Source organism: Ailuropoda melanoleuca, chromosome 15 (assembly GCF_002007445.2).
Source record: "Ailuropoda melanoleuca isolate Jingjing chromosome 15, ASM200744v2, whole genome shotgun sequence".
NCBI lineage: Eukaryota > Metazoa > Chordata > Mammalia > Carnivora > Ursidae > Ailuropoda > Ailuropoda melanoleuca.
This window is the reverse complement of record NC_048232.1, coordinates 15089718-15105377: the sequence shown is the minus strand read 5'-3', so window position 1 is coordinate 15105377 and position 15660 is coordinate 15089718. Positions and strand designations below refer to the sequence as shown.

Here is a 15660-nt window from a genome sequence, read left to right as displayed (position 1 = left end):
ATAGTGGTTTGAATTATATACCAGTAGTGTTCTCTTCAGAAAGCTTGATTTTTTTTTCCCCCTAACCTCTGTCTTCTGGATTATCGCCTCTTTGACCCTTCTGTAAATGTTAGATGGGCCTGTGTCTTGACGACACTTAACTTTATTTTTATTAAAGATTTTATTTATTTGCCAGAGAAGAAGAGAGCAAGAGAGAGCACAAGCAGGCAGAGGGAGAGGGAGAAGCAGGCTCCCTGCTGAGCAAGGAGCCTGATGAGGGATTTGATCCCAGGACTCTGGGATCATGACCTGAGCCAAAGGCAGACGCTTAACCAACTGAGCCACCTAGGCATCCTGAAGATGCTTAACTTTAATTGTGAATTGTTTTACCTATGAGTTCCACCTTCATGATCCCAACCTGGTTCATCATCTCGTCTGAGACTCCAGACTGTATCCCTGATGCCCAGTGGCCATATTTCCACTTTGATGTCCCACAAGGCCATCACATTGGCCATGCTTGAAATGGCACTGTTCTCTTCCTGAACCATGTTGAAGTTGGTGACGACCATTATTCACGTGTTTGCCATGGAAAAGCCTGGATATCAGTTCTTATGCTTCTTCAAATCCATTTTCTAGATCATAAGTGCTCATCTCCTGTCTTTCTCCTTTAACAGTAGAGTAGTAGCAATCGCTGTGGTAGTAACAGAGTATATTCCTGTTGTACTTGCTGTGTGCCGGACACTGTTCTGAAAGCTTTACATTTGTTAACCATTCTAATCCCTTTGTAGCCCTGTGAGGTAAATGCTCATCTTCCTCACTTTGCAGACGATGCAGCTGAGATACGAAGAGCATATGTGACTTGTCCAGAGTCTTAGTAAATGTATCTGGGATCTGAATGGAAACCTATGGAAAGGGATTGCCAGAGCCTTGCTCTTCTGTTGCAGTTCCTGGTACCCTGGCTGTTTCCCACCCATTCCTCACCCAAGTGTGTGCACATGTTGACGTTAAAGAGTTGGTCTTGGATGCAGCCTAATTAATAACGAACACTCTATAAATCATTCAGCTATCAGTAGTAGTAACAGATTCGCTTGGCACATTGCTTGGGAAGCTGCTAGGGGCTTACTGCCGCATACCAGAGTGCCTTTGTGGCAAAGACTGTTTACTGTTTTGCACAGAATGACTGACCTGTGCGGTCTGTGGAGGTCTGAGCTGTGGCTTTCCTGATTTAAACCTGCCATTGTTTTAAACACCCGCCGATGAAGCCCAATCCCCTCAGCGTGACTGCCAAGGAAGGCTCTTGGTTACCTAGCGCCCCCTGCCTGTCTCTCCAGACAAAGCTCCCTTTCTTCTGTTTTGCTTTTTGCCCCTGGCGACTTCCCCCCTTTCCTGGAGACTCCACTAAGATCCAGTTAAGAATCACCCCCCAGAGTCATTCCTAACCTCTGCCTCCATCTCCACTCTGGGTGGAGGGCCTGTTGTGTTCTCGTGATCTCTGTTGTGTGTATTCATTTGAACCACTAGACCACGAGCCCCTTGGGAACAGTTTCTTCTTTATCTTTGTGATACGAACTATACTAAACAAGTGTTTGTGAATGGATAAATACCTTGATTAATCAAACATAGATATGTAGGGCCGACTTTGCACCTCCAGTTACTAGACTCTCAGGAGAATGAAGACAGCGGCTGTTATAGGCAGAACTGGTCCCCACCCCCCCACGTCCCTGCTAAGATTCGTGTAAGAAGCCCTGACCCCCAGGTCCTTAGGATGAGCTCTAGTCCAGTTCGACTGGTGTCTGTAAGAAGAGGAAATTTGGACACACAGACACCAGGGTTGTACTCCATAGAATAAAGATGTGTGAGCTCACAGTGAGAAGGCGGCCATCTGCAAACCAAGGAATGAGGCCTCAGGAAAAACCAAATCTGCTGACACCTTGATCTTAGACTTTCAGCCTACAGCACGGTGAGAAAATAACCTTCTGTTGCATAAGGCACCTAGTCTGTGGTATTTTAGATGGCAGCCCTAGCACACCACTGCAGTGCCATATAAAATTGTCCACAATAGCTAAATCGTGGACGGAGCCGAGATGCCCTTCAACAGATGACTGGATTAAGAAGGTGTGGTCCATATATACAATGGAATATTACTCAGCCATCAGAAAGAACGATTTCTCAACATTTGCTACAACATGGACGGCACTGGAGGAGATAATGCTAAGTGAAATAAGTCAAGCAGAGAAAGACAATTATCATATGGTTTCTCTCATCTGTGGAACATGTATTTATTTATTTGAGAGGGAGAGAGAGAGGGAACGCATTGAGTGGGGGGAGGGGCAAAGAACTATAGGAAGATCGGTAGGGGAAGAAAAGGATAAAGAAAGGGGGGGTAATCAGAGGGGAATGAAGCATAAGAGACTGTGGACTCTGAGAAACAAACTGAGGGCTTCAGAGGGGAGGGGGGTGGGGGAATGGGATAGGCTGGTGATGGGTAGTAAGGAGGGCAAGTATTGCATGGTGCACTGGGTGTTATATGCAACCAATGAATCATCGAACTTTACATCAAAAACCAGGGATGTACTGTATGGTGACTAACATAATAAAAATATGATTATAAAAAAAAAGAAATATATTTACAAGCAACAAAGGAAAAAAAACAAAAACAAACAAAAAAATAACTTCCGGAAGCCTGCGTGAGTCTAAAGTCATGTGTGTGCCCATGTATGCACGTGAAGAGAGTTATGCCCCTCGGAGTAATTTATTTTTGGTGTAGTTGATTTAATAATAGGAGAAGCTCCAGTACATGAGATAATGTTTAACAAGAAGCAAAGAGGGTTTTCTGCTGAACGTGAATTAACTGTAAAATTCACAGGACTTTTTCATTCTCTAAACGTTCTCATTGGTGTCGTATGTATTGTTCCGTATCGTAAAATCATGATCATCTGTGCAGTTCTGCTGTTTGTACTCGGTGAATCTGTGCATTTCTGTTTTCTGTTTGATTTTTGTTTAGTATTTATATTTGTGGATATATTTCTAATATATATATATTTGCTGTCTGAAGTATTTTATATCTATGTTTTATATCACAGCCGAGGTTACGTGCTGTTTTGGACATAGTTGGCTATTTTGCCCCGACCCCAGCACACTTCAGAGCGTGTTTGCCTTTGTCACTGTCATTTTTCCTTGAAAAGGGAAGAGAAAAAAGGTGCAAGAGTAAGCACACAGACAAACTGGTCCTTTCTGACAACTCACCGTGGCATGGAAGGAGCAGACCTTGGTGTGAATCTCATTGCTGCCGTTTGCTGGCTCTGTGGCCTTCAGGAAATAACAGAATCCTTTCCAAACCTCATTTTCCTTAACTGGGAGGCCCCTTCTCAGTTGTCAGGGGCCTTTGAGATAACGTACAGAAGGCATCCGGGCTAGTCAGTGGTATGGAAATACACAAAGTCCGGGCTAGTCAGTGGTATGGAAATACACAAAGCGTTTTCCTCGTTTTCAGATTGTTTATCACTTACACCATACGTTTTGTTTTCTCTCTGTGTTGGGGTGAGATGGAATTGTGCACTCTGGGAGTGAACACCGATGATAGTCGATCGGACACACCTTTGAGAGTTTGCTGCGAGCCTGGTTAGTCTTTCTCCTCCGCTTCCCTGCTGTCTTTCCACGCCCTGCTCACTGACATCGCCAGTGTCCGTCACTACCGTCAAACGGGATGGCAGAGGGGACGTGTCACTGTCTGTGGTGAGGCAGGGATGAGGTGTAGATAAACAAGCGTGTAGTTGCCTTTAAAACTTTGTCCCAAGTCGTGTGAAAGGCACCCTTCCAGGGACACCACTGGTCATCCCATTTGAGAAGTACATCACCATCTGCCTAAGACACCAGGAGAGGAAAAATGCGTTAGACAAAATTCCCATCCTCTTTACTAGGGAGGAAAACAGAAACATTTTGATTACAATTCCAGTGTGGTTACACGATGGGCATACAGACACAGGCGCTCTGCTACAAGCAGATCCAGGCACATACGGAGCAAGACTGTTCATAACTGCTTCTGAGTCTATGAAACGTGCAGTGGAGATGGAGGAATAGACCAAAGGGAAAACACCAAGCAAACAAAATTATAAAATGTAATAAGTACTGCAAAAGAAATAGACTCTGTGGTAGACAAAGATCACAGGGATCATTTCTGTGGAGAGGTGATGTTGAGTGAGTTACATTTTGTCAGGAGACACAGGGGAGGAGGCACGTGGGTGTAGAAGCAAGAAAGGCCGTGCCACGTTTGGCCGTGGTCATCCCAAGTAAGTCACACGTTGTTGATGCAAGGTGAGTCTGGACGTCCTGTGAGGGATTTTGCACGATAGCATTTTTAAAGAACGGGTGTTTAAAAATGGCAGCCGCCATTCTGACCGCTGTGCAGAGCCTACTTTGTTTATTGTAGACTTGAGCATCCACTATTTTAAATTTGTGTTACTGGACAGAGACCTGGCTCTTGATGTAGCCATAGGACACTGATTGTTTATATCCATTGATATCAAATTAACTACCAAGAAAAAAATTTTCCCTTGTGAACATCTCTTTTAGATTTCTAGGTTGTGAAGATTAAATAAAATAATAAATGCAAATAGTGTATGAAAGGTCACATATGGATAATTTACTATTTAAAGTTGTCATTTTGTTTTAAACAACTCTTGTCATTGAGAGCACATGAATTCTATGTCCCTTTTTTTCCTAATAACCGTTCTTATGATAATAACAGTTAAGGAGGATGAGGGTAGTCTGACATTTGTTGGTAGCAAGCTGGAGTTTTGAGATTGACCACACTGTGTAAACCAGTAACAGAAGACTCGTTTCAAAGTGCCAGTGCCTGGAGTCAAGCCAGGACGTAGCTAATTCGAGCTCATCTTTTTGTAAATAAATTGAGTCTCCGAAGCACCTTCACACATTGAAAACGATTTTATATTTGTGTTTGTTGATTGTTTTTTCCCTTGAGTAGAGTATCATAGTACTTTCCTTTTTTATTGTTTGTTAACTGTGGCAGTATTTCATATTTTTAACCCAAGACAGTTGGCTTTCCAAAAATACTGGAAACAAATTCATGATGCAATCATCCTCACCCAAATCCTAAGTTGTGGTGAATCTCCGTTTTCTCTGTTATTTATAGTTAATACTTTCTTCTTACGTTAGGAATGGTAAATTGTCTAAGTAGATCCTGGGGAAGTGGGTAGACCTTTTTTTTTTTTTTTTTACCTTGAGTTGTGATTATTTTGCTTTCCTGTTTCTTAAGCCTTATCGTTAAATTTTTTAAACATATTCGTTAGCTTATATCTTTGGCCTCTGCTTGACTCTAGATTAGCACCAGACCGTAAGGTCCTCTTGTTTATATTAGTTTGGGATGTTTATTTGCCTTATGTCACTTATACTGAAAGAAAGTACATAGTTATCTGTAAAAGTAGAAACTTATTGGTTTTGAGCTTTTTTATTCCCCAACTCTCTGGTTTTTCTGCTATAAGATGTAGTTTTTACTTTTTTTTATTTCTCAAATCCTGGGGTAGGGTGAGTGTTTTGTGGGTCTGTACGTGCGTGTGCGTATTTACATGCATGGAAACCCTGCTTTAAGATATTTATGGTTTTCTTTCCATTGCGTCTTGGCTCTGAGCTATTACTGTTAAAGTTGAAAATAAGCAGAAGTAAGTTCATCAAAACTCATTAAAATGGGTTGTTAGTACATTACCTAAAAAACATTTGGCATTTCTTTTAGCATTAATTTTGAATTCACTGGAAATTAAGTTACAGTTGTTGCAGTTTTTCATGTAGATTTTGCATTTTTGTCACTCCCGATTCTTAATTATCTTAGTACATATTTTATATGACATAATATCTGCACTCTTACCATCTACAGCCTCTGCAGAGAGTGTAACACATGGCACCAAAGTAATAAAAATGTAAGCTCCAGAGTGAGGAGCAAAGCTGAAACAAGCCGTTTTTACATATAACTTAAGTTTAGGTTCTGTGTAGTAGCTTGATCCCTTACTTAACATTTAATAAAGTTGGATTCAAGGGTATTCATATATAAATAAAAAAATAAAATTAATTTCGTTTCATACTTCATATGAGCAAGTACCTGGTAATATATCACAATGACATTTAAACTTCAGTATCAGTCCTATTGGCTGAAAAATCGCCATACTTTTTTTTTTTTTTTAAAGCATCTGTTTTTGAGATTTGCCATTAAAAAGACAAGTTGTTGCCATTTGAGAGGGTTGTTAAGAGTATTACTATTATTAAGAAGATGGGGTCATATTCACACTGATTGAATCAGTCTGTATTTGTTTGGCCTTTGTCTCCTATAAAGTTATCTAAGCAGTCATTTCTTCTTTTCACATAATTTGGAAAGTAAAATTTGATAGAAATCTAGATATGCTCAAGACTCCATCCCCAGAGATCCCTCACACCCTCCGAACTTCCCTTACTAGGCTCTGGAGTTGTACGTACATCTTGATCTTGATCAGGTTCCGTCTAAGTAATGTTGCAGTTGGAAATTTGTAACCCATGCAACCTCAACGTACCATTTCAGATGTTGGTTGAAAAGGGTGAATAGGGGAATGAGTGTCTATATTCATGCTGCCTGTTAAAAGTACTCACTCTGTCCTGTTAATGAAAGTCTCTCAGCCTAATGCATTACTCTGCCAGGGTGTTTTCATACAAAAAGAAAATACCTGGCAGCAACTAGGCTTTCAACCCTTAAGATAATGTTCTGATGATAGAATTCTGGACCTACAAGGGAGGTCAGGGGCTGTTTTTCTGCATATGCCTTCCCGGGGCTCTTTGAACCTTGCCAAGTGACTGACTATTGCAACACTACTTCACTCAGTACCTCTTTGCAATAGGAGATGGGTGTCCTGTCCTGCAAAGACCAAGGGCTTTGCAAGAACCAGATAAGTTGGCCTTTGAGTCCCAGCTCTGCCTTGTGCTAGCCGTGTGACCTTAACCTCCTTGAGTGTTAGTTGTCGCTTTTTTTAAAATGAGATGATGGTATTTTACATGCAAGATTGTAGTGACTGCTTAGAGTAACATATGCAAAGCTCAAAGATCCAGAAGCAATGTCTGGTACGTGTGGTACCTGGTACGTGCTCAAGAAATAATAGTGATTATAATTACAATGACAAAGATAATGATAATGGTAAGTATTCATTGACTTGTGACATCTTCAGTAGAACTAGTTCTGGTCTAAAAGTTCAACAGATTTCAATACTCAAGATTTAATTTTATTTTTTTGCTGCTTTCTTTAAAATTAAAAAAAAAACTTCTGTCAGCATGATGATTCAGTAATTCTGTACATTACTCAGTGCTCACCTTGATGTGTGTACTCTTAATCCCCTTCACCTATATCACCTGTCCCCCACCCACCTCTCCTTTGGTAACCATCTGTTTGTTCTTTATGGTTAAAAGTTGGCTTTTTGGTTGGTCTCTCTTTTTCTTTGTTCGTTTGTTTTGTTTCTTAAATTCCACATGTGAGTGAAATCATATGGTATTTGTCTTTCTCTGACAGATTTCACTTAGCATTATACTCTCTGACTCCATCCATGGTGGTATAAACGGCAAGATTTCATTCTTTTTTATGAAATAAAAAACATATGTATATAAATATATATATCCATTTTTATACACACACATATATGTCACATTTTTTTTTTATCCATTCATCTGTTGGTGGACACTTGGGCCGCTTCTCTACCTTGGCTATTAAAAATCATGCTGCAGTAAACATAAGGGTGTGTATATCTTTTGACCTAGCATTTTAGTATTCTTTGGGTAAATACCCAGTACTGTGATGACGGGGTCATAGGGTAGTTCTACTTTTAACTTTTTAAGGACCCTCCATACTATTTTCCTCAGTGGCTGCGCCAGTTTGCATTCCCATCAACAGTGCATGAGGATTCCTTTTTCTCCACATCCTCGCCGACAACCTGTCGTTTCTTGTGCCTCCCAAGTCTAACTAAATCAAAAATTCCCTAAGTTTTAACAAGGCTCCAGGAAATTTTGATACACTCTCAAGTTTGAGAACCTCTGCTTTGGAAAATCTGAGAAACACAGAAAAGGGTAACTTTCTTGATCTTCCCATTCAGAAATGAACAGTGTTAGGATTCTGAGTGTATTTCCCTCCTCTCTTTTCTTTATTGTTGTGTGTACCTACTTAGCTGTATTTTTGTCTAGTCTTTTTCCTGTGCATACATGTAAATACTTATGCTTTTTAAAAAAACATGCCATACTGTGAGTTTTATAGCCTATTGTGTTCAGCTCAATATGAAGTCATGACCATTACCCTGTGTCATTAAATTTTATTTGAAAACATTTTTAATCATATGGCTACATTATATGGGTGCTTATAATTTATTAACCAACCCGTTAGACATTTGAGTTGTTTCCAGATGTTGAGGAGGAACATAAGCAACACTGCATTGAAAATTTGTATTCATAAATCATTGGGGATATCTGTGATCATTTCCTTAGCATGAATTTATTCCTAGGATGGAATTACTGGGTCAAACAGTATGAACATTTTTATAGCTCTTAATATGTATTGCCAAATTACGTTTCCATTAAGAGGTGCCATTTTGTCCTCAGACCAGCCGTGTTGGGAAGCGTCTAATCCTCGAACCTTGGCCAACCCTGGGAATTACAGTCCTTTTGAATATGTACCAATTTGATAAGAGGATATTTATAAACTGCAAGTGAACAGGATATAATCTGATGTCTTCTAGTCTTTGCATTTCGCTTACACTTTTGTGTTCACAAGTGTGAACGGGAGATTATGTCTTGGATTTTGTCTCTTACGTGTTGAGGGTGTTAATTTCTAACATTTACTCCTCTTAAACGGCCTTCCCCTTACCTCTTAAAGACTTCATATGTTTCATTGAAAGGGAGTTGCAGTTCTTCTAAAGGTGTTCTGTAGAACAAAAGTAATTGGGCAACGTGGATGTGATGATGGGCCCCATGTACCTTGGGCTTTAGGGAGTAACTAGGAACTGGAGGGCCTTCAAGGAAGAGAACAACAAATTGTTTCTGTCTGTAGTATCACAAATCCATTACATAATGATATTATTAATATAAAATCTTGCTAGTGAGGAAATTGTTGAGGGAACCTGAGATAGAATATTAAGTAAATGCTAAGCTGGCTGAAGAAATGGCTTTAAAATCAGTACCATGGCCATACCGTATACGTTTCTCTTAAAGAGCTCTGGTGAAGACTGGTTTGGGATACCTTTATCAATCCTATAAAAAGTTATGATACTGAAACTTAATCTTCGAACATAAGTTTATTTTAGTTTATGTTGCCTTAATCAGTGACTTCTTCTGGATTCTCTAGGGGGACTGAGGCTCCCTTGATGTTGACATTTCCAGCTTTCCAGGTAGTCAGAAGGGTGTCCTGAACCTGGGAACTGGAGAGGCTGAGGGTGGAGAGGACAGTGAATGTCCCAGGGCACTCTGGGAACTGACGCCAGGAGGGTGCCTCAGACCGCAGCCGTGTAGGGATCTTTCAGTCTTGCAGGAAATGACATATATATTTTCACTCCTTTGCAGATCTCACTTAAAATAATGATGATGAGAAGAATATTTTACGTTTATATAGTGGCTTCCAGTTTATAGAACCATTTTATACACTTTTTGGCTGCTGTCCAGAGTCCTGTCAAATTGGTACTATTATCCCCACAGGGCAGCCGAGGAAACCAAAGCTCAGAAAAAAAAAAAAAAGCCCAAAGATTTACCCAAGTGTCTCGGCCACAAAGTTGATGAATGTTACTCGGGATCAGGGGCCAGGTCTTCTGGCCAGATCTCCTGGGCTTTTGCCTACACCTGATAGCATTATACAATAAAAGGGAAATCTGGCAAGCGACCATGGAGATTACCTCCACATTTGAAAGAATGATGGAGAAATCCTACGTGAACAGCAGGTTTAAAACATGAATTATTTCTTGAACATCCCTAGAAGGAGACTCGCAAGATTGATGCAACTATGGTGGCGTGCATTGGGCTTAACCTCTGTGCTGCTGGTGGGCACTCGTATTTATGAGGGACCGAGGGCCCCTTGTTTCCATCTGACCCTGAGCACAGACATCAGATGGCCAAGATGAGCATCAGAGGGAAACCCGTGTAAAATGCTGTTTTTCTTCATTGGTGAAAAGGGCTTCTGAACCCTTTAACACAGGAATACACATAAATCAGATGCCACTCTCATTGGAGCCACTTGGCAGGGTATGATTTTTATTCTTTTTTTAATTTAAATTGTACTCTTCCCCTGACTCGATCGGAAGAGCAACTGTTTAAGTATGTATCATAAAGCAGCAAGGCATTGGGTGTATTAAATGAACAGAATGCCTGTTTTAAAAATGTGTTGCCGGAAAGGCTAAGCAGACCAGGATGACAGGGTGGCCTCGAATCCCCCACAGAATACATTTGAGAGCTGTCATGAGATGTCCTAGCTTACTCCGATTGCATTGATGATGCGCAGAAAGGGAAACAGCCCCAGACCTGGGGCTTCATAGACCATCATCTATAAGCTTGGTGTGCACTGCAGTCAGGATGATGCTGTTTTAAGTAAGATGCACTCCTTTGTGCTAATTAATGTGCCTCACGTAGTTTGAATTTGTTTTGGGCATTTCCTTTCAGCGCACTTTATTCTTTTTTAATGATAAAAATCACCCCTACTTGTAAGCACATGGAATTCTCAAAAGAGCAGATGAATAGCTTACCCTTTGTTCTGCGGGTTCGAATCCCTGTCCTGCCTTAACTTCCCCTCTTTGAGGAAACCCACATTAACGATTTGTTGTGTGTGTCTTCTTCGCTTTCTTTTTCACATAAACATTCACTCATGCGCATATGTGTGATTTTTTGGGTTTTTTTTTTCAAAAGTTAAATCAAACTTAGAATACTCTTTTTATATTATTATTATACTGTGGACCTCTTTCTAGGTCAATGCCTGCAAATACATCTATTCCATTCATGTTCATAACTGTAGGGCTGGAACATACACTGCTCTGCTCACTGGTTGGTGAACATTCTGCTTGTTTCCGGTGTTTTATTGCTACAAACATTTACTCTTACAGTGTCAGCATTATTTTATGATCCTTATGATCATTTTCCACTCAGTAAAGTGTCTTGCTAAAGAAGGGAGAAAGTAGGAAGCTTCCATCTTCCGTTGTTAACTGTAATCATGTACTTCTGTAATTAGCGATGTAGTGTGTAGTAATAAGAATTACGGAGATTTATGTGTAGAATATCTCTTTATGGAGCGGCCCTAAATGTAGCTTTTATTTTGCGTTGGAGTCATTTGTGGTTCACTTCTGTGTGTGCGTTCACCGAGGAGCAGAGGTGATCTTTCAGCTGTCATAATATCCCATCTAGACCCCTTCCACAGCAAATCAATTACCTGTGCGTGGGCAAATCTAGTACACTAATGACAGACTGTCCAATCAGCCACGGTTTGCTAGTTTTACCTTGTTAGACCATGGCCTTAGATTTCAGTGAGCGAGCACCTGGCTTTGAGAGTGCATTAATTTAAAAAGCGCTGTGTGGTATTTTGGAATTATAAAGGGAGGGAATGCTGCTTTGATGACGTGAAAAATTTGCCCAGATCCTCTGGATTGCTTAATGTATAATAAATAATGTTTACTGGCCACATGTTTCAGGATTTGGAGTACCCAGGAAGAATTCTTAACAGGGTGATTATGAAAATAACCCATTTCCATAAGTGAAAATGACCTTGTTTATTAATGGGGCCTCAACTGCCTGTTGCATTCGATCCCATTTGTAAGCAGCAAGGAGAACGATTGTTTTGCATGATTTAGTGTTTACAAAATTACGGGCGCACGGCAAAGCTTACTGTATCAGGGGCTCCGCAGAGAAGCATATGTGGTCCTTTTTGCAGGTAATAAAATGGAAAATCCAATTTGCAATTGCAGAATACAGCTCTGAGTGATATATGATCTTCATAGCCACATCGGTCAGGGGGTCACCGCTAATCATGGTGCTGGCTGGCTTCCCCTGTGGCCTGGGCCTTCCCACTGAAGAGGGAGCAGAGTGAATCTATGTCTGCGAGCCAGCCAGCGTGTCTGCAGATGCACCACTTTCTAGCTTATTAGATCCTCTTTGTCACAGTGCTTAATCCTGCTGCCTGATCCTTGTTAGAACACCACCAGAGTGCCGCTCCGGCTTCTAATAAAGGAGCTGGGTGAGGGCGCCTAACTAGACGCGCTGAAGCGTGCGGTGACGAGGGGGATTGCATCCTGACTGACAGCGGGCTGAGATGCTTCCTGCATGTTATTACTTAAAAGGGAACCTACCTCCGACAGCTGACAGATGAGCTTTGCCGAGGCAAGGGTAACTTGTTGCTAGGCCAATACGAGACGGGTGTCATCTTTTCACACAGTATAATGGCCTAGCTTTACTCTAATGATATTAACCCCCTTCTGAAATTGCTGCATTCCGTGCCGGCGCGCCGTGCAGTCGGAAAGCTGGCGGCAGGGAGCTGGCTGGGAGGATTACAGCCACGCAGAGGCAAGTCTTGTATTCTGTGCCGGTGACATGAAGTTGAAAAACAAAAATAAGCACGTCCTATCACGCCAAGCCCGGTGATCACGCTGAAGAGTCAGTGCCTGGCTCGGCTCTTGCCATTTCCGTCTCTGTCACCGGCAGGAGTTGCCAGCTTTCAGGTTGGCCGTGGACGCTGAACACGGTCTTCATGGTTCTTTGTTACAAAGCAAGCATAGCTTCGACCACAGAGCTGTCGTTTGGGGTGGGGGGCTTTCTCCTCCAGGGAACCTGAATCGCTCTTCTCGACTGACCTCCATCCCTGGTAGCCCTGGGAAGACCTGGGCCTCTGATTCAGTAGCGTCGTTCATAGGAAAATAAACGGGGATGGGGGAGGGTAACCCGGGCTCCCTCCCCCTCCAGCTGGAATGCATAGGTGAGTGTGAAGGGAAACGGAAATGCTCGTGAAGATCTATCCCGTAGTCCTTTGTGGGTACCCCGACTCTCACATGTATTTTCCCCAAAGCGTGTGCGTCTGGCCCGCATCCAGTGTCTCTTTCATGCTCTGCTTAGCAGCCGTCATTCGCAGTCCCCTCTGCCTCTTCTGTCTCCATTGACAGCACTTAAATAGAGACGTTGCTAGGGATTGACAGATCTCCAGGGGGTTAGAGGCTTCAGACAAAAGGGCCCAGAGAACATGGCTGACCTTTCTTGGCATTATTCCCCTAGCTCTGTCTTCCATGTGTGGTAGTCAGGGAGCGTGGAACTTGAGTACATGATTTTCAGAGGATTACCACTAAAAAGGCTCGCAGGCTTCACAAGAGGCTGTTAATAAGTTAACAAGAGGCCGTGTACGTTCCCAAGTGGGTATGTAGGTTGTAGGTGGTAGAAAGCAGGCTTGTCTTTCCCCCAGAAGTATGTACCTGGACCTCAGGTTCAAAGCTCATCCATTAAAATTTGCTTTGCTCATAGTATACGTGTACTTTTTGCATTCTTGGGGCAACCCTTGGACCTTGGTGGAAGGGAGCTTATGATACAGCCCAGGAAGGAAGAGAGGCCTCTTTCTTTACTGTCCCATGGGCATCGTCCCTGAGCAAATTTAGAATAACTGAGGATTGCCGGCGAGGGGGGGGGGGTCCTCCTTCCTAGAGCCTTTCCTTGGTCCACGGTGCTCTCACACTGACCCAGGGCCCTGAAAATACAGTGCGGTGGGAAGTGCTCAGTGCTCCTACTTCCCTCCCCTCCCCCCCCACTCTTCCTCCACAAACTAAAGAACAGCATCCCTGTGATCCCAGTCTGAACCAAAGGTTAAGAGGAAAGCAATCAGTTGAGTTAATTCGTGGTCCTGGATGTTCATCAGATCAAATTATACCCATTAGAAATTCAGACTCTCTTTCTCAGTAGGATAAAAAATTTGGGGAAACAGGGAGGAAGGATCTTTAGGTCAGAGTAGCCACTAACAACTAGATCCCTTTGCTTAGGAATTTCTTTGGTTCCTTATGCAGTTCATGTTTTTCATGGCTTCTCTTCCTCCTTTGCTTAGCCACTTTGGAATGTCTCTGTTTTTTTCCATAGTTCACTTCATGCTGATATCAGTGGGCAGGCCTTAGAGGCGGGAAGATACGTAAGCATAGCTTGTTTATTAGGCAAATGTTTTAAGAGAGGTGTTCATCTTCTGGTGCCTTCACCCCCCAACTTCTTAGTGACCTGCTACGCCATGGTTACTGACGTCTGGCTTGTGAGCCCTTCCCTCGATGACCATGCTTCCTAAGAACTGTGGGCAACCTATTCACTGTGCATTTAACACAACACTTAAGAAGTACAGAACTTTTTAGAGTAATTTTTACATGGAAAACTTTTTCAGACGTACTCATTTTTAGGAAAAGTGGAACTTGGGAAAAAAAGTAATAAGAGAATGATACGGAAGAGAGGACGGGGATGTAGAGTATAACAAACAAGATCCTAGAAGAAGATAAGAGTTACAGAGGATTTAAAACGAGAGATCAATTCTATTCTTGGAAAGCTAAAAGCCCTCCCCAAGTGAAGATACAGACAAATAGCCCAGTGCCTATAAGATACCCAGCTCAGCAGAGAGTTGGTGCAGTTCTGGGATTTTCATTTGCCCTAGGCAATTTTCTGATTCATGGTTTAGAGAATAAAGCCCATTAATTTACCAAATGATTTAATATCTGACTAATGATGTTTAACTATTAAGATGAGGAAATTGACAATATTGATAATCTTGGAGAGAAATTTATCTGCTTATTTTTGTACTTAACACCAACAGATTCTAAGTAGCTCTGGAAAGATCATGATGAATTATTCACTCGTAATATTTGGTAATAGTTTTCTTTAAAAGTGTTTTATTAAATTGTAATCACTTTTATATTGGTCTTTTTTTTTTTTCTGAGTGGTTTCAAGTTCATCTAACAAAAAGGAGACAGATTGAAACTCTCAATTCTTTTAAGAAGAAATATTACATCGTTTTCCCAGTAAAAATGTTTGTTCATTTCTAAAACCCAGATCAGCTAGGAAATTACATGCTTCAGGGTATACCTGCATTCCAGAATGTGTTCTCCTTGTCTTGAGTTATCACTTATGACAATATTGGCAAGTAGAGTTTCAAAACAGGACAAACATGGTTCTTTGGATGTGTTTTGGGAAGAATAGTTTCTGGGTGTCTTTGTTTACATAGCCTTGGCCTGTAGACTGGAGGTCTGAAAATGGACTTCCTCAGTAGAGCTTACAAGAAAAGGCCTTCGGTGAGCCTCCTGCCAGGTAAACTGCATACATCTCTGCTCCATAACCGTGCTGTTCCCGTCTCTTGCATAGGCAAGTGTGCGATGGGAAGCTATTTCACACATAGCCTTTTCCATTGAGTATGCCAAGCAAACAAAAAAAGGCAACTGATTACTAGCAGATGATATTCGGATGGGTGGCAGTTATTGGGTTTTTATGCCCCTTCCTTAACTTATCCTTGGTTGATCTAGGACGTGTAACCTGATAGTTTCCCCAGATACTCTAGAAACAATACGAGATTTAGAGTCAGAGCCTTGGGTTCACATCCCCATTCTTAAGTTTTCTCATCTTGGACATGTTACTTAATTTTGCCGTGTTTTCATTTCTTCACCTATAAAGTGATGTCAATGACTGACCTTAGGG

The 15660-nt window shown here is 41.7% G+C and overlaps 1 protein-coding gene across 7 annotated transcripts in view; it reads left to right on the top strand.

Moving 5' to 3' along the window:
• RSU1 (Ras suppressor protein 1) overlaps positions 1–15660 on the top strand; it is a 238908-nt gene that overhangs the window by 91059 nt on the left and 132189 nt on the right. The gene's annotated exons all lie outside the window — the stretch shown is intronic.